This window comes from Taeniopygia guttata, chromosome 1A, assembly GCF_048771995.1.
Source record: "Taeniopygia guttata chromosome 1A, bTaeGut7.mat, whole genome shotgun sequence".
Classification (NCBI taxonomy): Eukaryota; Metazoa; Chordata; class Aves; order Passeriformes; family Estrildidae; genus Taeniopygia; species Taeniopygia guttata.
The window spans coordinates 44079964-44104404 of NC_133025.1; the positions used below are offsets into that span (position 1 = coordinate 44079964).

Here is a 24441-nt window from a genome sequence, read left to right on the forward strand (position 1 = left end):
TTGCCTCTGTGCCTTTTCCAGTGGGAAAGGAGGGCAACACAGCTGTGTTTGCTCCCACCTCTCAACCAGGACGTCTGTCAGGAGGACCCTTTTGTGGGACCCTGAATGTATTGGACATAGATGTTGGTGAGGCCATGCCACCCTCTTTGGCATCTGTTCTTTACTTTTTGCTTCAAAGTATGGGCATCATCCTTCTGTGATCCTTCTCAACTCTACAGTGCTGAGCAGTCCAGGCAGCCTGGGGACACTCAAAGCATCCAGCTCTTCCCTGGTGGCCTGATCAATGGCAATTTGGTACTGAAATGAAGCAACAAGCCTATTGCACTGCACCTTACAGAAATGTAAGAGAGAGACAGAGACAGCTGCAGGGACTTCCAGCTGCAAACACAGAATGAAATTAGAAAACCAGCTTAAAATATTACTAAGCTAGCCGGGAGTAGGCACTGGATGATCAGGGTTTCCTCCAGGACAGTGACTTGTTGCTGAACCTGCTTCCCCAGTTCAAGTTCCCCTATTCAAGAACTGCATTACATTTGAATTAAATGAGGTTTAATAGCCTTCAGTTACAATCACTACTCATGCGGAGGAAAGATGGTATTAGTAGAAAGAAAGATGGGAAAAACATGCCTCTGTCTGTCTGATCAACAGGATGACCAAAGAACATCTGACAAACTCAGTTTAGAAATGCTCAAACAAGTATTTGGCAGTGGTTTCATGGCAAACTTAGGGAGGGTTAGACGGTTTTAAATCACCCCCATCAGGCATTCCAGATCAATTTAAACAATCACCATTTATCAAACATAGCAATAAAGGTAGCATTTAGAGAAAGCACATTACTGTTTCATGATCCCACCAGACTCCACTGAAAAAGAAACTGAAATGATTGTCAGACAACATGTGAAAAAACATTGATTAAATGATTTCACTTGATTAAATGAGCTGCTGGAATAGAAAGTTCCTCCCAGGGTCTAAGAGGTACTGTGAGCACTGGTCCCTTCTTGAGCCTGAGTCCCTCTGGGCAGCAGTGCAAGGGCTCCCACCCTGCTTGCTGCAAGACATGCAGTGCAGCCTTCAAAGGCAGGCAGAGCCCCATGCAGAAGTTATGGTGAGTTTGTACTGATGAACCAGTGCCAAAGATGGAAGGAGACACAGTCCTGAGTTGTGACAGCACAGCTGGGGAGGGCAGGGGCATGACTGGCTGTCCTCCTCTTTCCCCCTCTGTGTAGCAGAGACTCCACAAAAATATGACAGAAATTATTCCTGTCCTGTACTAATGGGGAAGCTCTCCTGACAAAGGGGTGTGTTGCAGAAGGTCTATTTTCCCTCCTTTCTTTGAAAAACAAAGTATCTGCATCTAGGACAGGAGGAATGGTCCAAGTGAGCCACAGTCCTGGCCAGACAAAAATACTGTCCATGCACCATAGGGCGCAGTGGAAAGATCTAATGCTAGAAAGAGCTTGTGCTAATTGAGATACTTTCATTGCAGTTAGACTTCACGATGCAGGTTACTTGGTGTGAGCATCACTGAGTGCTGGCTGGTGGAAAATACACCTTCAAAAGAGAATTACTTCTGTATGTCTAACACGCATCCAGCAGATTATCTGGAGTATATCGTGTAGCCAAATGAATTTGCTTCAGTGGAAGTGGAAATGGAAGAGCCCTTCTCTCTTTAAACAGAAAGAGCTCCATAAATGTGGAATGTGCTGTGTGTGTACTGTTGTAGCACCGTAATGTAGCAGAGCTATGGGTTCATGTAACTGCTGCATTTACTCTAGTCACCCTTTGGCTGCTTTCAAGCTTGGATCACTAGGGAGCTTTTAAACATAGTTTTTTATATGTAGTTAACTACAAAAGCCCTGGTTGTTCAGTGTGTCTGGACGTAGAACACGTACAACGTGGGAAGATGGCCAGAGAGCCAGCCTAAATAACACAATTCCCAGCTGCCTTATTCCTCCATATGTTAAAGATGCCAGGGGCCTCATGACTTTTGCTCTGGTTGAAAATAGAGCAATTAAGCTAAATTACCCTGGTATTAAGCTCTTGCTTACAGCCAGCTTTGGTACCTCTCAGCCACGCTGCAGGCAGAAGGGAAGACATGAAATATCAGCATGGCCAGAACAAAGCCTGATCATCTCAGAGAGAGTCCTCTGGGGATTCTCCATCCTCCTCCAAGCAGCTCAAATTTCCAGGCCCTGGTGTGTATGCCTCTGATACAACAACATGCAGCAGGAACATGGGGATCTGGAGACATTTTGCAGTAGACAATAGTAAAGTGACAGATTTTTACCCCAGGACATGCTAGCTGTGTACCTGTACCAAAGAGGTTTGGGAGGAGCTCTCAGAGAAGAAAAAGAAGTTGAGGCAGTTTCGGTCTGCACAGCCTCCTCTCACCGGCTGATGTGGTAAATTCACAGGAAGAACAGAAAATAGAGCTGCTGTAGAGCTGTGAGGCCTTAAATGCCCAAAGCACTTCTGCAAGTGGGCTTTGGGCACTGGGAACTATGGGGGAGTGGAAGGGGCTGCTGTTCCTACATGCAACCAGATGCATTAGTTCAGCTACATCCTTTAGGAAAGGCTTATGGACTCCTATGAAAACACTTCAGCAGGCAAGACTTCTTCAGGTGATTGCTTTAAACTCCTGAAGAGTAACTTCAATATATGGTGGCTTAAAATCAGTTTTGCTGGGCAACAGGGAAAGCCTTCAAGTGCCATGAGTCAGTGCTGTGACTGCGCTTGGAAGGGGAGGAAAAAGGTCACAAACAGGGACAGATAGCAGCCAGATTCTTAGTTTGTATGAATAAGACCATTCTATCAACAGCTGTGACCATCTAGCTTATAAGGGTATGCTAATTCAGTGGGGAGTTGGAACTCTTTTACAGTGTTTTTGGAAGAGTTTGCATGCTTAGACTAGGATATGCAAAGAAGGAGGGGATTTACTCTCTTTTCGCTGTTGCTCCTGACCTGGATCCCTGCCCAGGTGTGCTGTTAAGCCTTAGATGGGATCTCTGCTTGGGGTCAGCTGGCACAACTGATCCTTAAGGTTTGATTGCTTCTGATGTTTACATTGGGAAGACTCAGCTTGTTCATTAGAGACTGAGACTGCTGAAGTTCCCTGGCATACATTAGATGTCAATCCTCCTGGATTTCCAAGCTGTCTCAGTGGTGGGCCCCTGAAACCACTGAGAGCTTGGGTACTTCTGTAGCACTTCTAGGCCATGGAAGACCTTTTGTTTTAATGAAAAGCTAAACCACTACCGAGGACTGAATTAGTAGCTATTTTTTCAGTTCATCATCTGATCAGAAATGTGATTGTCCTTTTTCCGGATGACCTTTCAGTAAATACACACTAGTTATACCATTCTTATTCCTGAAATTAAACTCTGAACATCACTGATTTTTTAAACAACTTTTCTTAGATGTTGTTATTGACTATGATGCCTGAAATTTTTCCTATTTGCCATGTTCAGCATGAGAAATGCCAAGCCCCCAAAGGAGCTAAAGCAGTGAAAGAAGGCCTCACCAGTGAACAGCAAAATATTGGTTTGAGTCCTGGGCAAAATTAAACCTCCTTCTTGGGAAAACATCCTAACCAAAGAGCTATTGTGGGCTGAATTATTCTCAGTGTTTTTTCTTGCTCATTTAGGTTTCTTTAGCAAGTTTCACAGGCTGCTGCTGCACTGAGATTGTTCAAGAGAGGATGACTTTATCACCTGCTGCTTTGGGCACCACATTAGGAGGAATGGTTCACCCTTACAGTGATACATATCCAAGTCCCAAGTGAATGTGTATGCAAAGAGGTACAGCGTCAACAGAAGCAATGAAAAGCAGCACATCCCAAAACACCCACCACAGCCCAAAGCAGTGTGGCAGGAGACAGGGGTCTAAATGTCTGCAGGTAGTAAAAATGCTTGAACTGACGCATCCTGGATGCTCTGGTATTTCAACTGGGATGACACCAGCAGCAGTGTTGATACCATTGCTGCTTGAATTTAAACTTTTGTTGCTAACACAAATGAATCCTAAAAATTGCTGTGAACATTATAATAGGTTTATCCTAGCATTTCCAGATAATTCTTTCTTGTTATAGCTAAACCTATGTCCTTAACCCAAAAATATTTTCTGCTACTCCAAACTGCACCTCTCAGTCAATAAAAGCTTTGACAGGGATGTTTTTTCCTCCTTGTCATGAACATATCAGCTGAAACACATACTGTGTACTTTAAGGAGAAAAATTGGTCTATTTGGGCTGGAAAATAAAATTAAATGAGATTTCATGTCTATTGTTTCTTTCTTGATCTTCTTGTTGTTTTCTTCCTTACTCTTAAGTTCTTCTTAAGTCTCAAACTTGCTCTGCTTTTCCAAGTTACAGCCTAGATCCATCCTTTATTTCCTGCCATCATGACCTTTAATTGCCTCCTGTTAAAAAAAACCAATTCTACCCTTGCAGCCTACACCTGATATCTGTCTTCTCTTCCCTGATCTGTCATTCATACCCATCCACTTCTCTCATTCCCCTTCTGCTGATATCTTTTTTGACAAAATTAGGATAAGACTGTGCGTAAGAAATTATCCCCAAAGAATACTAGACAGTAAAGGAAATGCTTAAGCATGACAGACTCCACTCTTCTGGGTCATTATAGTGCCCTTTTGTGCTATAAAGCAGGAGTCCAAATGCCAAGTTATCTGCAGAATGAAAAAATATGAGACAGTCACTCTTTGTGTTTCCTGTCTTTATAAAATAAGTCTAGACTTCTTAGAAAGTGTCCATTGAGAGCTTTGAAAAAAAGCTTCACAGGGCAAGCACAGTGACTGCAGTGACAAAGTGACTATTGTGTTAGCATCTGAAAACAACAAAGTCCAGCAGTGCAGTGGCATGCTTCCACATATCATTAAGTCTCTGACAGACAAACATGGGAGTAGCCTTGGCTTTGTAGGAGCAGTTGTGCAGTTTGTAAACAAATTCCCTGATAATCTCCACTTATCTCCAATCTTGCTTACTGGTTGGATTCACACAGTGGTTCTGGCACATGAGAATGAGATTTCCTTCAATGACCACTAAACAGGAGCTCTGCTCCAGGTGACCATCAGCTGCACCCAGGGGTATGTACAGGATCACACGAGCGACCTGTCCTTCAGGTCAGGACATTAGGGTCCTATAAGCCATATGAATGATAGGAACATTACAGTCCAAAGAAAACCCTGTGGACAGGTATAGTATATGCTGACTTGACATAGAGCTCCCTCCCACGTGATGAATTACCTAGTCATGTCCTGGATCTCCAATGTCCTGATCTCTCTAGTCCCATTCCTGGGCACCCAGCTTTCTCCATCTCCTTACAGTGTGCACAGACAGCTCACTCAGGAATATATGGACAAGAAGGTGGCAGGATACCTGAAAGGAAGATGACAGGATACTTTGATTTGCAAAACTTCTGTCTGCTTGTGGCTCCAGTCCCAGTGGAAATTGCATTCCTACTTATTTAGGTACCACTAAACCATAGTCAACCCTAGTCCTTTAGCTTGAGTTTTATGACACAAAGGGGATTAGGCTGACTGTCCTCCAATAACCCAGGCAATGAATTAATGTTCCTTTTGCCCTATGACCTCTTTTGTAACAGAAAAACTCCTTAGAAAGGGCCTAGAGGTCTGTTCACCAACTTGGGAACCCTACTGTTGGAAAGATGCTGACATGCTGATGGGATTCATACAAGAACAGGAGGAAACAAAGAGGGAGGACAGACCTCTGCTAGAAGCACAGACAGTGAAGCCTGATCTGGCTGAACAAGGACTGGAGAGAAATACTGATAGTAAATGAGTCACAGTATGGTTGTTCAAGGCAGTATAGTGCGCAGGTGTGCACAGAAAAGAAAATCATAACAGGAAAAATGAAATGAAATACAGAATGAAAGAACAAATTAAAGAAGTTTAGGGGATTTCCAACTCCATTAAAAACATAATAATGGATAATACAAGGATATCACAGCACTGTAAGAGTGAGACATATGAGAGATTTCTTTTCCCATGTCCAGTTTCTGTATCTTTACAGGCCATAAAACAGAATGTGCTGCCCTGCAGAGCTAAAATTTTTAAGAGAAGCAAATAAACACATACATAGCTGCATATGAATGAAGAGACTGTAGCAATAGACAGGACCAAAAACGTATTAAAGACACATAGCAGACACTAAGCTCTGGGGAATATCTCTAATTATGGTCAAATAATTTGATTTCATAGTTTTACATTCTGACCTTATTTGGCTCTTCACCAGATCTTGGCCGTTCTCAGAGATGGGACATTGAATGATTGAATTATGACTGAGATAATGTTCTCCTTGTTTTGAAAGAAGAAATCACTGGAAAAGGATGAAGAGAGGTAAGCAATGCTTAAGAGGAAATATCAGAAATATTCAGGAGTTATTAAGGATGGAAATATTTTTATAGCTTTGTGATTTTGGCATTGGACAAAATTTGAAATACATTCCTGACAGATGAGATACTGAAACATCTGGAGACATAGGAGCTGATACAAAGCCAGTTACTCACATTTCGTACAGGATAAATTTAGACATTTCTAACAGCTGGAGTGACTGAGACTTGGGCAGGGCCATGGACATAAGCTCCCAGAAGTTCAGCAAGGAAACACACTGACAGCCAGACTGAAGACCAGGGCTTCACTTCATCATTGTCATAGGGAGGATTTTCTAAGTGCAAGGGGATTCAAGAAGGTAACAAAATTTTCCTTATGTCCTGAGGAGACCACTGCAGATATGGGTGGTGGGAATGAACTTCTACTGCTTCTGTAGACCTGTGACATCCTAATTCCTCCTCTAGATCCCTGGCTCAGAAATGTCTGCAGGAGGTTACAGACTGAAATCTGAAATCTGCAGTCTGAATCCCATCCACCCACAATGCACCACAGAAAAATACTGCTTTGGGGAGAGGGTTTCTAATAATTCTGGCAGGGCCATGGGGTTGCCCCAGGTCCCTTTTTTATGCCAGGGTCAGGCCGTGGGCTGTAGCAGCCTTGTGTAACCAGGGCACTGCAGCACTGTGCCCTGCAACAGAGAGGACAGCCAGGACAAAGCTCAGACCACAAGCTGGGAGGTATTTTGGCACCTTACTGCCCTTGCTTAAATAAGACATCTGAGCTTCTGGAGGCCAGGCAGGAGTGAGAACACTACAGGACAAACAGCTCAGATTTTTAATGGTTTTAAAATTGGTTTGAAATCAAAGAAGATGTGATCCATTGATCCAACGTCGACTGACGTTTTTGAGAGTCAGCCAAGAAAAACAAACTGCCATTCAGAAAATCACTGAAGAACAAAGGACAGAAGTAGGAGATGAAAGGGGGAATGGAAAAAAGCATGAAGCCATCAGTTCAATACATGTATCTTGCAGAGGTCTGCCATGTAAGCACGAGCGTCTAGTGAGGTCAGTTAAAAAAGGATATTTCGTTCCATAGAAACCTGTTGATGTGTTTGAAATGTCTCTTACTTAACTAAGAAAATAATTTCTGATTTCTAAGTGAATTCTCTTTCCAGACTGAATGGATATAGAACAAGTTCATTTCATAGGGTTTAAAATTAATTAAAGGGGTCATTTTTCTTTCTCTACCTATCCTCCAATACATAAAGCAATATTGCATTCATGTTTGCTGATCTAAACAGAAGTTTCTCCCTTACCCTGTGGTCTTTACTTCTTTCTAGTGTAGAAAGGCCAGAGAAAAGAAAAAAGCAAAAATGTAAGTGGCTTGGGTTTTTTATATCGGGGCTTAAATAAAATAATTTTTATACTATTATGAAACCACTTTTTGAAAGTCATTCCACTAAAAAGTCATTCCACTAAAACTTCTGTTCTAAAATGTTCCATAGAAAGTAATACTCGTTTTGGTCTCCTGCTTTATTTAACATACAGTATGTTCGTCATTGCTGTAGCAACATATCACTAAATCTGAGCAGAATTCACTATTCTTGAAAGGCAAGGGGATGTGGAACACATTTTTTTATACATTTATTGAACAGGAGTAGAGACATAATGAAAATTATCAAACTATCTCAGCCTGACAAAGAAGACAGAGACCAACCCAAAAGCACAGGTTCAAAACAGAGCTTGGAGAAAAGCCAGCAGTGACTCAGATCACAGTTGCAAAGGGACAATGATCTATAAATTCTATCTTGGGACAATGCTTTTTTTTTTTTTTGTTTTTTTTTTGGTTTTTTTTTGGTGAGTAATTGTGTGTGTTAGTTTGTGGCCTTCTACACACAGAAACTCTGTATTTTGAGAAAAGCAATGTCCAGTGGGATTGACACTGAACTGTCTGATGACAGAGTTTAGTGTTCAGTGAGCAGCCACAATTGCTCATATTTTTGAAAGTAAGAATGCACACAAATTTTGGGTTTCTATCCCTTAGTTAATTTTCAAGATTATTCTGAACAGTAGACTAAAGGACAATCTCCCAAACCCAGCAACTGTTTTCTGTATGTCCACATAAACATAACATCCACAGTGTTGCTGGGACACGTGCTGTCTTTATGGGCTCTTCGTGTAAGAATTTTAATTTATCCAAAGTTGAAAGTTTAAAGCTTGTGCTAGCTTGTTCCAAAGACCTTTTGTAATATTAACTGAATTATGTCAAGTATTTTCTGTCAGCTATAAGATTTGTCATAAATCACAAAAAATCTTGTAATAATGTAGGTCTGAGCATTATGTCTCCAAAAAGCCCCTTTCATAATGGGAAATACTGTCTTATGCTTTTTAATGTCTTTTTTTCCTCCCTTCCCTTGGGCTGTGCTTTTTTCTTTCTTTTGTCCTTTCTAGGGAAATTAGAGCTTTCCTTTGGACTAACTGGAGAAAATCAACCATTTAGTTAAATTCTCTGTTTGTACCTTTTTATCTCCCTGTAATAGAGGCAATTTCTTTTCATCTGCACAAATATTTGGTACACTGGACTCCGCATTTACCATTTAATTTCTCCTCAGTAATTTTCCACTTGAGATCTTTTAGCAAAGATGGACGTAAGTGAGCTTATGAGAAAGACTTCTACATGCTGGGAAGATTTGATTTAGAGCCAAACCCATCTCTTGTAAATGAGCAACACTTACAATCATCCAGCTCCAAATACCATAACCAGGTAATACTGCCTGTTGGAGCAGATACTCCTACCATAAAGAGATCTCCTGGATGTCATTCTCCTTGCATATCCTTAGGAGGCCCAGGGCAGAAGATGCTCTTCCTTTGGCACCAAGATGTCCAGAGCAAAGGTAGGGAAGCTGAGTTGGGCCACATGCCCATTTTCAAAGGCTTATTCCCCTGGGCAGTGCTCATTGGTAAGCCAGGGCTGTGCACTTTTATCCTGATGAAAGAAGATGCTGGCAACTAAACAAAGCCAGCAAAGGGCTGTCTTTGATGAGGGAACCCATCTAGGACCAGCTGATGGGAGAGGCTGTGGCCCTGAGAGCTGACATTTCCACCCTTCAGTCACTCAAGGCAGGCAGCAGCTTTGGCTAAGCTGCACAGAGCAGAGTCACTGAGAGATAGACATTTACTTGTTTCAGACCAAATCATGAAAGAAGTAGCTGCTTCAACCTCTTCAGTTCCAAAACAAGCCTTGCAGGAGTGTGCAAGTCTTTGAGAAATGTGTCTGTGAAAAGCTTGCATGTAGGGTCCCATGCTGGGGACTTAGATGTATTTCTGTGGTGAACTAGGACCCCGTTTTGATCATGTTGCTTCAGCTCTTCTCCCTTTTCCTTCAAAGCGCACTGGGCCCATCACTGGGTGATGGTAAACTTTGAGGCTGCTCTCAGACAATGGGAGCCACAGCATCACAGAATATGCTCAGCTGGAAGGGATCCACGAGGACCACCTACTCCAGCCCCTAAGCAGTACCATCCCCAAGAGCCACATGCCTGAGAGAATTATCCAAATGCTTCTTGAACTCTGTCAGACTTGTGCTGTGACCAGTTCCCTGGGGAATCTGTCCTGTTGGAGAAGCAGCTGGATCCTGCTCAGAGCCACCTCATGATCTTCACCTTCAGGAGGGACAAGTGAACCTGAGTTAGGCTGTCAGGTCACCTCATGAAACAGAGCTGGATGCAGCAGTGCAATGAGACAGGAGATGATTCTGGGCTCTGCTCCAGGGCCTTTTGCAATGTGGACTTTAGGCCTGAAGTACCCCTGAAATGGCAAGCAAACACTCAAAAAAGCTTTGAGCAGCAATTAAGTGACAGGCAGAAGCCTTGCACCAGCCCCCTGTAGATCCCCTGGTCAGAGCCACTCAGGGCAGTCATGCAGCAGGGAGTATGAAGCTTTGGGAAATGAGTCTGAAGCATTTGGGGTATTTTTTTTAAACATTAGCTGGCTTTCTGGGCAAAAAATTTTCCACCTATGAGTGTCATAGAAAAAGTTGACTAACATGCTACACTAATGAACCTTTATGAGTGGGATGCCTTGTGGATGAACCAGTATGGTTTCTAATTTTCTAAGCAAACACTGACATTCCCTAGCATGAGTAAGTTGAGTGGTTAGCAGTGACTAATGAACAGCTGGTATGAATTCCTGACACTCCTGGAATCCAGAAATATGTTGATGAATTCTGGCAGAAGTCCAAATATTTGCAAAGTAATGACTAAGGTGGTAATGAACTACAGCTGACTGGCTCATTCATGTTCAGAGGCTCAGCAATTTATTTCAGTGTACATCCAGCATCTCTAACTCAATTCTGGGTCACCTTTTCCTGTGTGGAAGGTGGTGCATGCCTAGGGATGCTACAGGCACTGCAGCGGAATGGGGACCCACTGGAGTGGGTTTGCTTGTTTTGCAAGCAGTGGCACACACGCTCCATCTCAAGGCAACCAGGACTTCTGGCTTGTGTGAGGGCTCCAAGCCCCTTCCTATCTGCAAGGCAAGGTGCACAAGCAGCTCTACAAATGCTGGCCCAGGTAGAGTAGATACTTCTGTGAAGGAGACTGAAATTAGGAAATGTCTCATCTTGTACAAGAAGCAGAGCAGTGAAGACTGAAGCTGATGAAGGAGATGGAATGACTGCCAGGCCAGCAAGGACAGAACAATTTAGGATTAGATAATTTCAAACTGGAAAGAAGATTATTCTCTGGAAATACAACCCATAGATGAATAATAGAGAAGGATGGGAAAAATCTATGCCAAAAAGCACAGGTTCTATGCCACAAACATATGTATTTGCAGACGCTGACAGGCACCAGTAAATCAGTGTCTTCTACTGGGTCGCCTTTTAATGCTAGATTTATGCCAAAGCCCTGCACTGATTTTGTAGGGTTCCTTTTGACATGCCCAGAGGCAAATATGACCAAACTATACCTTGGACAACGTTCCTGTGATTGCTGGGTACATATCTGGCTTGTCTTCCAGCCCTTCCTTACAAGCAGACACATTCAGTATACGTGAAGACAGGCATATTTCCCAGCATGGACTGGGAATGTCACTCACAAATTTCCTTTGGTTTATGCCAGCAGACATCTCAAATTAAACTAAACTCAACCTAACACATGGCCTCACTTTTCCTTTCCCTTTTTATGAAAGGGATTTATTCTAATGATAAATTAATTTTACTGTCAGGCAAAACCACAGATGGGCGAACATGACAGATTGATGTAGGCAGATGGAATAATGTTTGTTTTTATCCACATTCAGTGGGCAAAGCAGCGACAGCCTTTTAATGCTGCTTTATAGGAATCAAGTGCTCTGAAACTTGACTGGAATTATGCCATGAGAAATAAATAGCCCAGCTGGAGCCAGAGATAACAGAGAGTGTAAGGCAATGGTGGTGCAAAATTGCTTAAGGGCAAAAATGCATCCAGAAATCGTTGAATGTAACAAGCCCAAGGACTGAGAGGAGTCAGCTGAACTGAGGGAATGTTTCAGCTGTCACTGACTCCTTGTAGGCCAGCAATGAGGTTTCTACCTATCATTCAGGAGCAGTGAAAAACACTTTTCCACTTTTCCACTGCCATTTTTCCACTGCTACCTCCACTGGATTACTCTTCCTCCTCCTGCCTCACCATCAGCTCCAGATGCAGACTCCACTGATACCAGAGGGACAAAAACCCTCCATCCATGGGCTGTCTCCACTGCATGCACCCACTTGCTGGGGGCTTTCCACTGACACACAGGGGCTTTGCATTGGAGCAAAATTTTGTATCAGGGCAGAGCTTTAATTCTGTGACCTCTCTTTTATGGTTTGCTCACTGCCAGATTTGAAAAGAGGAGTCTAGACCACTGGTGAAGTTTTCCCCTCTCTCCCCACCGGAACCACTGACTCTTTTGTCACAAAAAGCCATAGCTGTTAGTGCTCTCCAAGAAAAGCAGCAGTGTTGTGCTAAATGTGCCGACTGGCAGCAGGTTGGCATTGGGTTTCTTTGTTAAAAGATAACAGAGCTTACGTTTTCCGGGAGAAAGAAAAGTCCTATTGATATAATAATATCATGCCAGGCAGACAGCCCTGCTTGTGTAATCCGCTTTGAGCACAATGCTGTGTTGTGGCTCGAGCATTGTTTCCAGCTGAAAAGTGGCTGTGATTTGCCTGGTCAAGGACGTTATCCTGACTGACGGCTCTACAAAAGGAGACAGCATGTGTGGCTGGCTGAGAGGCCAGGGGAGTCCACCTGAAGGGTGAGGGGATTGGCCAAGGATTGGGGTGCAGGGACCTTTCCATGTGTGCACCTTCTGTGGGTCAAAAGGGTGCTGGGGGAATTCCACAGAGCTGGGGGAATCCCACGGTTCTGGTGGCATCCCACAGAGATGGGCTGCAAGGGAAGCAGTAATATTTCTAAACCTGACAGCATTGTATAAACAGAATTAGACACTGTTTGCAAAAACCCTTAATTTTCACTTTGCAGTTTTTGCTGTTTACTGGCTATTTATTTATTTGAAAGTTTACACTTTCAAAATGCATGATAAATGTGACAATGTTTCTAAACAAAGTGTTAAAAGATCATACTATTTTGTAGGCAGGAATCTGCCTTAGGTTTAAATCTGTAAATTGCCCCTTCACCTTCTATCTCTTCTTGACAATTCATGTGAAATCAGAAAGACACCATTGCTTCAAAGTATTGATCCCAGCTTGCTTTGGATCACACATGGGTTTTGTGGCAAATATGATGAACTTTGTGGGCACTTCTGTCACCTTACGGGTTAAGCTTTGTTTTTGCAATATAGCCAAGGAGTTAAAGAGTTTGTAGCAGAAAGTCTGCTGTGAAGCGTTACATGTATATCTAGTAACTCTCAAGTTGTAGAGCATTTGCCACTGGCAAAATTCTGTCTTCTATGTAAAGTGGTTTATTACAATCATTTGTGTCATAATGACCATCCCTAAGCTTTTGCAAAGTCTTCTTTAGGGCTAAACTCAGCTCTCAGGTATACAATGATAAATCTGGTTGATACTGAAGTCTTACAAAGGTCATTCAGGAATCCCATGCTAGACATTTAAACTGAGGGTGAGTTTCACTCATATGTGAAAAGTGTGTAACAGCAGCATGAGTGTGGGAATCAGATGGATAAGCAGGACAAAGAACGCAGGAAAGAAGATATTTGTTCTTCTCTTTGGAGCTTGATACTCAATCAAGGTCTTATCTCCAGGAAAAAAAAAAAATTCAGTGTTTTACTGATGATAAATGAGCACCCACAGGACTCCAGCTCAAACCACCCTCATTTTCATTACATATACTCAGTGGATGGCACTAGGAGATAGCGCCGTGCCGATGGCCAGCACATGTGTTGTGCAGCATCAAAGTGCTTCTCTGTTCTCTGAATAGGAATTTCAGGATTTAAATGTTAAGTAGCTCTGTGCTTGTCTTCAAAATCAGGCTGGTTTTCTCTTTCCTCATGGAAAAAAATGGGTGTGAAATGTTATGCCTGTAATAAAATCAGAATTTGCTCCAGATGTTCCAGATTGACAAGCAAAGTGTGGCTGGGACAGTAGCTGATTACTGAAAGAAGTGCATCACCTGCAGCCTCTGACACCACTCCTAGATAAGGCATATAATTTTTTGACAACTTTCCATCTGGTACTGACCAGGCCTGAACATGCTTAATTAGTGAGATCTGATGAGTGCTAAGCCTGAGGTTGTATTAGTCTTGCTTCTAAATTTGGACACATGCTTTGAACTAGTAATACAGGAGTTAAAAGCATCATGTAAACAGGATTAGACTTGGCTCCCAAGACCTTGGCTTCTTCCTTGTTTGAGGGAATAAGAGACAGCAAGAAAGCATGCAGTAGAGCATGCTTCAGACAAAAATGGCTAGCAACACTAAAAACACACCTTTCAACATCTGTCTCTGAGCATGCAAGAACTTGGTATGCCTGGGGTCCTGTGATGGGCGTCAGCACTCGCAGGTGGGACCATGTGCCCGGGAAAGCAGTGGCACTCAGTAGCAGCGGGGAGGGGAGTCTGCCTACAGCCCCACGAGCACACATGGGCCCGGCTGTCCCACCAGGAAACACATCCCGTGGGACGGCGCTGCACATCTGCCCTGACTGCACTGGAGCGGACAGTGCTATGGAGCAGCCTGTGAAGGCACATCATGATCCAGCCCCCCTGCTGAGAAGGACATTGGGACATCCGTGGCCATTATGGGGAGCAAAAGCCATCTGAGCAAAACTTCCAGGTGGAAACAAAGAAACTGTCCAGGAAAAGAGCCTTGTAAGGTTCACCCTATGATCGCAACACAGCACTTAGATTGTTCCCTGGATCCAGGGAGTTCCTTCTGTTGCTGAACTGCAGAGATCACGGACCAGGCAACCACTGCCTCCAACCAGGGTACAGGGCTAACACAGTGAGCACTGAAGGAAATAAAATATGAAAGCCTTCCCCTCAGTGTTGTGGTGCAGGCATTTATCTGGGGATTTGCAGTCTCAGCAGGAGTGCACAAAGAATACATGGAGCTTGATATGTTTGAAAATATGTCAGATGGCACTGAAACCCATGCGCTGATGGATGTTTGCAACTCAGCATGCTTCATATATCTGAAGTATAGCTCCATGAGGGGAATTCAAGCTCTAGGGAGCACGGTAATTTTCCAGACTAACGTCTTCATGTGTGTAAATTCATCCAGAACACTGAAATGCAGACTCTGATCTAATCTTGTAACATTTCCCAATGTAATCCTTAAACAATAATTTGTTATGTCTTGTGAATATGACCATGGATGAACTCCAGTTTTGGAGCTCTCGGTAACATGAATGCTCTGAGAAATATATGTTTATATTGTTCCCATCCAACATCCAGCATCCCTGAGCAGGGATCTCTCAGGCTAGCTAGAATTCCTTAATTTACATTTATGTTTAAGAGAGAATTAAATCCCCTTTATGTGCTATTTTGCCCTCTTTTCTTTTTCTCATTTATGTGTAGATGTTTCAGAATTTGAGTAAAGTGCTTAGGAAAAAAATCTCTCAGCTAATGAACAAAAGGCAGCATTTAATTTAGTCACTTTCAAGTAAACCAGGCAAGCCATTCAGACATTTGTAGCCTAACAAGATCATCAAGGCTAAGAGGCTGGTGTTGTTCTGGTGAATTATTTGCCTTGTACTTAGAGCAGTCTGTAAACTGTTTCTCTCTATATAATGAGAAGGAATTTTACACATGTAAAGAATTCTCCATGCTTCAGTTTACAGATGTGCTTTAACAGTCCTTGCCTTCAGAGAGCTTGATCAAGAAATATCTGAGGTATCTAAAATATTATAAGAGGGGTCAGAATTGGCACTGAGAACTCAGGACTGGGCTGCTTTCTGGACTCATTTAGCCTGCTGCAGCAAAAGAGGTGCTTTGACTTTTGGAAAGTGTATTTAGTGGGCTTGGAAGGAAGTGTACTAAAGCCAAAAACATCTTCTGGAGACTTTGAAAAACATCCTGTATTCTTCTTTATGTATTTGTTTTCCCATTGAAAAGTAGTTTCAGTGGAACATATCAAAATGGCTTGCTGTGAAGGTGTTCCAAACATTATGAAATACTTTATATATAGGCTCCATATCATAAAGTAGAAAAACTCATCTTCTGAAACGATTTCTTCCTTGTCCTGAATATTTCCAAATGAACATACACACAGAAACTGGAGCTCTTCACTCACTAGGAAAAGTAACATCAGCTCCTTCCTTTGCCCCAAGGAATATCAAACAAGCAGCTGTTTCTTCTATTTGCAGAGGTGGTGGCCCTTAAGCATCAGTCTCCTCTAAGGTTTCTCCACTCCTCTCTGAATTCCTCCTCACTCACCTCCTTCCAGACTCCTGCATTTTACCAGTCACTTTTATCTTCAAACATCAGACTTCACCTCACTTGCAAACCTGTGGTCTGGACCTCACTTGAGAGAATATTTGGTGCAGATACTTTATTTGAGATTTTAAGACATGGGTCACTGGGGGCTATGACCAACACAGCTCTGTTAGTGGCTCTGAGATGCAACACTGAAATCTTTGCTCCTTTGGACTATGTCTCTTTTGGCCCAGTCCAGATTTATCTTCCTTTTTCCTTAGTCTTGCTGAGTCCAATTCAAATACAGTGCTGAAAATGAACTTGGAAAAAAAAAAAATAGAATGTGTATTTTCACAGTCATGTAAATTTTTGGGTGGTTTTTTTGGTTTTTTTTTTTTGGGGGGGGGTGGGTTTTTGTTTTTGTTTTTGTTGTTTGTTTGTTTGTTTTTGTTTTTTCCATAAACAAATTTTTTGTAGTTGAGGAAAGCTTCTTTAATATTAGTTTGGTAGGCCAGGGTTCCTTAAAATAGATAATAAACCTTGGTCCCTGTTATGTACTGCGTGCTTAAAGCAATTCAGGAATATGAATCTGGTCCAAAAAACTGGGCACTGGTGTCACTGGTGAATCCCCCAGAGGAAGAGCCATATGTGGCTGCCTCCCTCCCAGGGCTGTTTTGCTGTATACAAAACCCCAGCTGAACTCTCTACACCACCACTCATAACTCCTTCATAAAGTCAGAGTTTCTCCCTCAGCAACAGAACTTTCCTTTTGGGAAGGACATGACACTTCTGTAGTTTATCCCAACAGCAGACTCCGATTCTCCTTGTCTTTGACAAAGAACACATCTACACCCATACCCATTTAATTCATCTTCTGTTTTAGTCTCCCATGAAATTTGGCATTTAGGGATTTTTTCACAAAATTCCCAAGACAACTTGGGAACAAACATGTGCCTTTTTTACTTAGCAGTATCTTATTGCAGCCTTAGACCATGTCAGACAGCCTTTTAATTTTGATTAATTTTGTTTATTTCTCTTTCTTTGCACCTTTTCTCATCAAAACTCTGTTTGAGGCCACTGGGACAGTACCAGCTGTCACTTGCCAGCAGATGATGTCACCGTCACTTATATCTGCTGGGCCTCTATTTTCACAAGAGATAAGTTCCTCTGGATCTCTAGACAGACCACATGGATTAGACTGCATCTGAAACCTAGAGCAATATATTTGACCTTCTTTTCAACAGCTGTAGTTCCTGAAATTGACTGATTTACTGTGAATTCTGGCCAGATAATTTTAATCTTCACATTTGTGTTGGAACAATTTTTCTGACTGCATCAGATCCGAATTTAACATTTTCTGCTAATGTCAATGACATGCTTTTACCTCCAGCTCATTAACAAAGCTGTTAGAAACCTTTTGTTGGTCCTCAGCATGATTTACTATGTGTTACTGCTTCTCATGACTAAAGGGGGGTTATTAGTGGGACTGGAACATCGCCAGTGTGCCTGGAAAATTTCTGTGTCTCCATAGTTAAAGTTCTGCCTGCAAGACAAGCTTCTTAGAAGATAGCAACAATATAATAACACAGTTTTAGACCATGGACATTTTCTCCCTTCTGAAACAGAAGTTGCTTCTTTGTGATTTTGCATACTTCTCAATACTTTAGCAATAGCAGTGAGCTTTTCCTGACCACAACACTTGAGTACTTAGAGAGCTGTGGTTCAGAAAGTCTTCTTTCTTATTTCTAAAGCAGCTGAGCTATGGGAACAGCACACTGTGATGATTCTTTTTATTTATTTACTTATGTATGGTCTGAGTTGTTTTTTCTTTCTTTGCTATCACAATTAGGTCCTGCTGGCATTTGCTTTAGAGTGTCTGTTTCCAGTCTTGATAGGTGGCATTTCTCTGCAGTAATGCTGAAAATTGTTTCTCTTAATTAAACTATTTAATGTTTCTGTATTAAAATTTGAAAAAAATCTCATTAAATTTTCATTGTCTACCAGTATGCAGCCAGTCAAATACATTTCAAATAAATGGTTTTGCTCTTTTTGAGTCATTGATTAAACCTGAAAACATCACTTAGGGGACACACAGTTCAGGACTTCAGTTTGCATAGGAAAGATATGCAAAGATATATGCAGCAAAGGTGAAATAAGATTCCCCAAGCCTTGCTCCTGTCTCATTAGAAGCAAGGGCATCTGTTGCCTGTAGCAACCAATCTACTTGGTGCTGCTTTTGTTGGGGGCTTTGATTGAAGATCTCTTTGTAAGCATCACTCTCCAAGCTGGAGGTCAGGTAATAGCATTCCGTGACTGCCAGAAAAGAACAGCTCATCATGGACAGGCCTCCACACCCCTCCTGCCAAACCAGGCTCAGGAACTTCCAGTTGCTGATTTTCACACACAGACGAGTTACATCCAGAGCATTTCTGCCAGACTCAGAGGTTCTGGTCTACCATTCCAGTGACATGGGGGAATGGACAGCATTTCACGTGTAGTTCCTGACAGGAACAAAAGTCACAGGACAATTCAGTGCACCTGGATTTTAAAAGGCAAACTGCAGAGGACAGTGAAAAACAACAAGTAATAGTATTCTCAGTTCTTTTCTTGATTTCTTTTCCCAGGTTGATGCCTTGATCAAGATGTCACGAGGAAGCCAACAGAGGAAGAGAGACAGCACTTGAGAAATCAGACCCAGGACCTCAGAGCTGAACTGCTGCCGATGTGTGCACGCCCGAGCCCAGGGCTGCCTCCCATCCCTAGGAGCAGCTGTAGTTTCACTGTGGTATCATACGACCCCCTGCTGGCCTCATTTTTCTCCTCAGCATTTCTGGCATTCCAATTTTTCTGGTTTCTCCCTCATCGAGGATCTCCAAGGTGTCACCTCCTGCAGGCATTCCTTTCTGAGGATGAAAGTAATGTTTTTTGGGGAAGGATGGCCTCGAAAGGGCCCGACTGGTGTTGCCCAGCATCGTCCTGCTCCCTCTGCAGCAGTGGTGACGGTCCCTGGCAGGAACCAACCGTATCTCAGGCTAATGAGTTGTCAGAAACCCGTCCCCGTGCCTCGCCTCCCGGGCAGGTTATTATTATGAGGGCTGTCAGTGGCGGGTGAGGATGGGGCAAGCAATCCATTTCTGCAGCCAGCGGGGAGCTGCGAATCTGTTCACAGGGGATCAGCGGGGTGCTGTGGGAACCGGCCTGCCCTGCAAGCGTCCACCAAGGGCTACCATTCAAGAGAGCACTGTGGGTTCATGGCGAGCGCAGCAAGCTTGCCTCTAATGTATGCCCTAATGAGTCAGCGGAGGGTGTTCTGCCTGCCTGAATGTCTTTAGTGTGGCAAAGCGGAGTGGACATTCCCATACAATAGTGGGCTTAAATTCAGCCTCTCACCGATGTCTAATTCATGGGCGGAACGGCTTTTGTAATACCTATAGAAGAGAAGTACAGTAGGTCACTCCTTCAACTAATTGGAGTTGACAATCCCATATCTGTCCATATCTCAGAGCCATTTGCACACAGTTGGAAAGGGAGGCATTTCGTCTTTGCTCATGTGGTCAGCCACCGGGAAGTGAAAAGAGTGTATGGGTTTCTGCTTCAGGCAGTCTCAGATTTGCAACAAAAACTAACATAACTGAGCAATGGCTTTTTCACTTAATGGCAGGTAGAGCAGTAAGGGTTATCTTTCTTACCTTCATTCTCCAGCTTTTAAATCATGCTTCCTTTCCCCTACTCATGGTTTGATATCTCTGCAGGGCACTCTTTTATAACTTTTTGCCCTGCAGCAGAGACTCGATCATGCACAAGTCTTCTGGGTGCCATCACAACCTCAAGGGCCAGAAGAATGCAAAATGCCCCTGCTCTGCAAATGGGAGTTTCACAACTTGCTAAAGGCCGCTTGCTGGACCGGTAGTAGGGGTAAGACTGATCCCTGACCCCAGGCCTAGAATGATAAAGTGCATCGAAGGTATCATGTGTTTTAGCCTATTCGAGCATGACGTGAACTTCTGCTACTATCAACACTTTATCCACTCTCTTGTTCAGATACAGCAGTTTTATTTGAGTGTACACAGAGAGTATTAATGCTTCCAATTTAATCTGGCACATAACACCTGAAGAAGAAGATTTCCCAAATTCTGTGAGGAAGCCAAATGGGTACTTTGCAGTGATACGCCAGTTAAAATTGGATCCTCTCCTTTCTTCAGCAGACCATTTTTTCCTCAAAAGCATCAGCCAGAAATCTAGGTCACATCCCCTCCCCACCTATGGCAGTGTTTGGGAAGAATTAACACTGGTTTGAACCAGCTTGGGGGATTTAAACTTTTTTTTTTTTTTAATAAAAGCTTGGGTTTGTCCACTTGTCATGGTAAAACTCCAGACTTGCTCAGTGGAATCCTCAACTCTGTTAACAGTATATGATGAAATCATATAACTAAATGACTGATCTTTTCCACTTACTAAAGGCCAATTCTACATGAGCTCCAACATGTAGAACATGGTAAAATTGCCTGGTTTGTACTTCATGCTGGGACTGAAAGAGACTGCAGCACCACCAGGCTGGAAACAAATAAACTTTACACATCAATCCTCTTGACTTAGAGGTAATTTAGTCATTCTTGATTTGACATGGAAGTTTTGTAAGATGCTATAGAGCCGGAAAAGAGAATAAAGCCACACAATATTCAAAAAAATATGAGATAAACTGCTACTTTATTTTTCTAAGTATATTCATTAAGGATATTAATTTACTTATGAGGAAAGGCTTTGCTATGTTTTTCCTTTTAAAAAATAATGATCTGCTGGAAGTGTGGGAAATATGTTTAAAAAAACCCAGTAAATGGAGCACACGTCAGTAAAGACAGCTCAATTTCGTTCCGGTGGTGTGATCACAAAAACATTTTCTACCATGCAACTTTTAATTAGTCTCGCAAAAAATTATTCTGCTTCACTTATACAGAGTACAGTAAATGGCTACATAAATGCATCAGGAATGAAATAAATACGCTTTGTTCAAATGTGGTAACCTTTGGGAAATAAGATGATAAGAGAATGAAGTTTCTTTCAGTTTCCCCTTGTATTTATTCTGTGGCAAGTCAATGTTTCTCCATGAAATACAGTAATTATGATAAAAAAATAAACTGCAGTGAACTTCTTCACTTCACACTTCAACAGTCTTCCAGCCATACAGATGCATTCATGCATGTATGGCTGTCATTTCCAATCCAGACAATTTTTGATAAGCTTTAGCTATTCTGAGGTGCTGCCAGTTTGAGTGACAACCTTGATACCTGCAACTAAATGGTTAATCTGTTCACCATTGTAAATGTAATCAGTGCTCTCAGACACAGTGAAATCCCACATTTTTTCTGATGTCTCAAATAAAGTGGTTGTTAGTAAATAATATAGAGTATATGTACATATAATGTCCAGCACATAAATACATATTAATATGAATGGTAGAGTCTGCATGCATTCTTTGGTGTCACATATATATATACACACACATACAGGAGTATTAACCACACAAAATATGGAAAGCAAAACACATTTTTAAAAAGATATAAAATAGGTTTGCCTGTGCTATAAATAAAAAAAATTAAGTGATGCTTTTCGTTATAGCAACATTTCAGATGTGCAATTCGGGTCTGAGTCATGTGTGCTCTATGACTGTTTGGTATAATTTAGCATCCAGTTCCCATGGAACTCAGGAGCATTCTGCCCTTGAAAGCACAGTCATTACTTCCATCCTGCTGCTATTTAAACACACTAGAGGATGATGTGCACTTCCAAATGTGAATAAGGCAAAACCAGTGAAGGCAAAGGTTATGCAGGCAAAGGGTATTCAGCTTCCCTCATTTGCTAAAGACATTACAGCTCCAACCAGTGTGCTGAACTTGCACCTTTAGTCCATTACCTGAGACTGGAATCAACTTGGCAACATAAAAAAGTTGTATTTTTAATTTGTATAAGCAATTATATATTCATATGTTTGCTCACCATCAGAAACACTGGTCTGCAGTATTTTCCATCTATACTTAGCTTACTGTTGTTGACTACTCCTGGAAAAAAAATCCAACTTCATGCAAATTTCCAGAATAAACTCCCTGAAATTCTTATGTGACCCATAAAGAAAACACATTGTATGAGTAGTGTATTAGAGGAATAGTGTTTCATACATATAGACTCAAAGGTACCTGACAAACCACAGGTTCTTAAGTCTGGTAAATGTTGCCCTCCAAACACCACAAAAAAAGTAGAGCTTTATAATAAAGATCTTTGTTGACATAGCCTGTGGGAAAGGCCCTTCACAGGCCTAAATTCAGATAATAATTAAATGGTGACAAAGTACCATGGCATTCAGGTTTCCAGACACTCTTATGGATGGGTAAAGTGTCTGCTGGGGTCTTTCAGTAGGAGCTGGTGTCCAGATGCTGGGACAGGAGCAGTGTCACCCACTGCCACAATCGCACTTCGCCTCAGACAGACCAGTTCAGGGGACAATGGGAATTGCCATCCACTTCCCTCTACTGAGAATTATCTTATCAAACACTTAATGTAAAGTCACAGCTCCATTAAAATTCTTGGTGTCTCAACATGGTACTATTGTGAATCACGCTTAAACAAGACTGTTCAGCATTGAACTTTGTGCTTGTTTTAAAATAAATCTTTAATTGTATCATTTAATCCTCTAGATCTTCTTTCCCTGAGATAAAACATGATAAGAGCTTCTTCCTGAGCATTTAAAGTAAAACCCCACAAAACCACAGACGAGTTTATGTGTTTTATGTCCAATGCACAGAAGTATGTAAATCCATAAAGTGTCACAGGAATGAACTAGCTCTTCCCCCTTATAATTATGTATCTTTTACAGCCTGTCAAAACAAGTAGTCACTTGCCTTACATGAAGTGTCATAGGAAAGGAACATCAATATCAGTCCATTGCAACCTGCAACTGATCAAACAACCTTAAGACTAATTTTTAAATGCATAATTTGCCAGAAAATACTCAACACTGTGTCAAGCTCTGCTACATTTTTGCCTGCTGTGCAGAAAAAAAAAAAAAAGTACAAAAGTTTAATGTTAAAGCCAGCATTTATTATACAAAATCCATATCAAATGCATCTATTTATTAAATGCAGTTGGCAATGCTATTATTAAGGTTTCAATGTTTTCCATCCTAAGCTCCTCTGTCTTTGCCACTTATAACTTTGGCAGTCTTTAATTGTTTGTATAAACATTTACAGAAGGCAGATCTCTAGAAAAGCTTTCCTGGAAGCAGGAAATATCTGCTCCAAGCTGATATGTTTCAAGAAAATTTCAGAAGGTCATTTCCAAGAATGATGCTTGGGAAAAACATAGGTTCCTTTCCCTCTACTTAAAAAAAAAAAAAAAAAAAGGAATAAAAGTTTTGGAGCAAAGACTTGAGTGCTGCAGAAAATGGTCTTTGCTAAGGGTACACCTTTTGCTGTGCTTACAAGATGTGGCCATGGTCTATCCCTTGAGCATACCCTAATTTTCCAAATCATCCCAGTTTGCACGCAGTGGTTGGAGAGAGCCAGCTCGGACACCACAATATGTCTCCTGGCAGAGAAGCAGGCTTTCCCCAGTTGTTTTTATTACCAAACTTGTTGAGTGTCTCTATCCTGCATTGCAGTAAACAGTGCAATCGGGGCACGATCTTCCCTTTGCTGGCCTGGTCAGCACTTATCAGTGCAAGTGTGCTCCTCACTGCACTCCTGGGCAGAAGCGTGGATCACCTCCTGACCACCTCTGGGTGCTACGACAAGAACACCTTGTCTTCACCACCTGGGCCTTCCTGCAGTGCAAATTGCCTGCAGTGCAAATTGCCACAGAAAAGACATTGCTCTGGAGAAGGAAGGCACCAAGTGGATGTGAATGCCTCTAAGAGTCCATGCTATGCTGCTGAGGCCACTCACTTGAGGCCAAGTGCAGATAGCAGCAGTGGCTGCTGTAAAGGATTCAAAGAACAGAAAAGGACCCAAAGGAAGCAGTGTGACAGCGTGGCAGGTTATCTGGGGCATGCAAGGAGTATCAGGAATTGTCAATGCACTCATTGATGAAATTGTTCACAGAATCACTCCAGGCTCTTGGCCCAGGCAGGGAAGCCCAGAGCACATCAGCTGCCTCCTTAGAAGCACCTGCTGGGCAAAGAGAAGCCAGCTCTCATCCTCTGTGCACTTTGGGAAAAACCCAACAGTTGTATA

The 24441-nt window shown here is 42.2% G+C and overlaps 1 long non-coding RNA gene across 1 annotated transcript; it reads left to right on the forward strand.

Moving 5' to 3' along the window:
• The first annotated feature begins 6269 nt into the window (after positions 1-6269).
• Positions 6270-22900, forward strand: LOC121469104 (uncharacterized). Its single transcript, XR_005978928.2, has 2 exons — positions 6270-6372; positions 18844-22900. It is a non-coding gene; the product is annotated as an uncharacterized lncRNA (long non-coding RNA).
• Positions 22901-24441: the final 1541 nt, after the last annotated feature.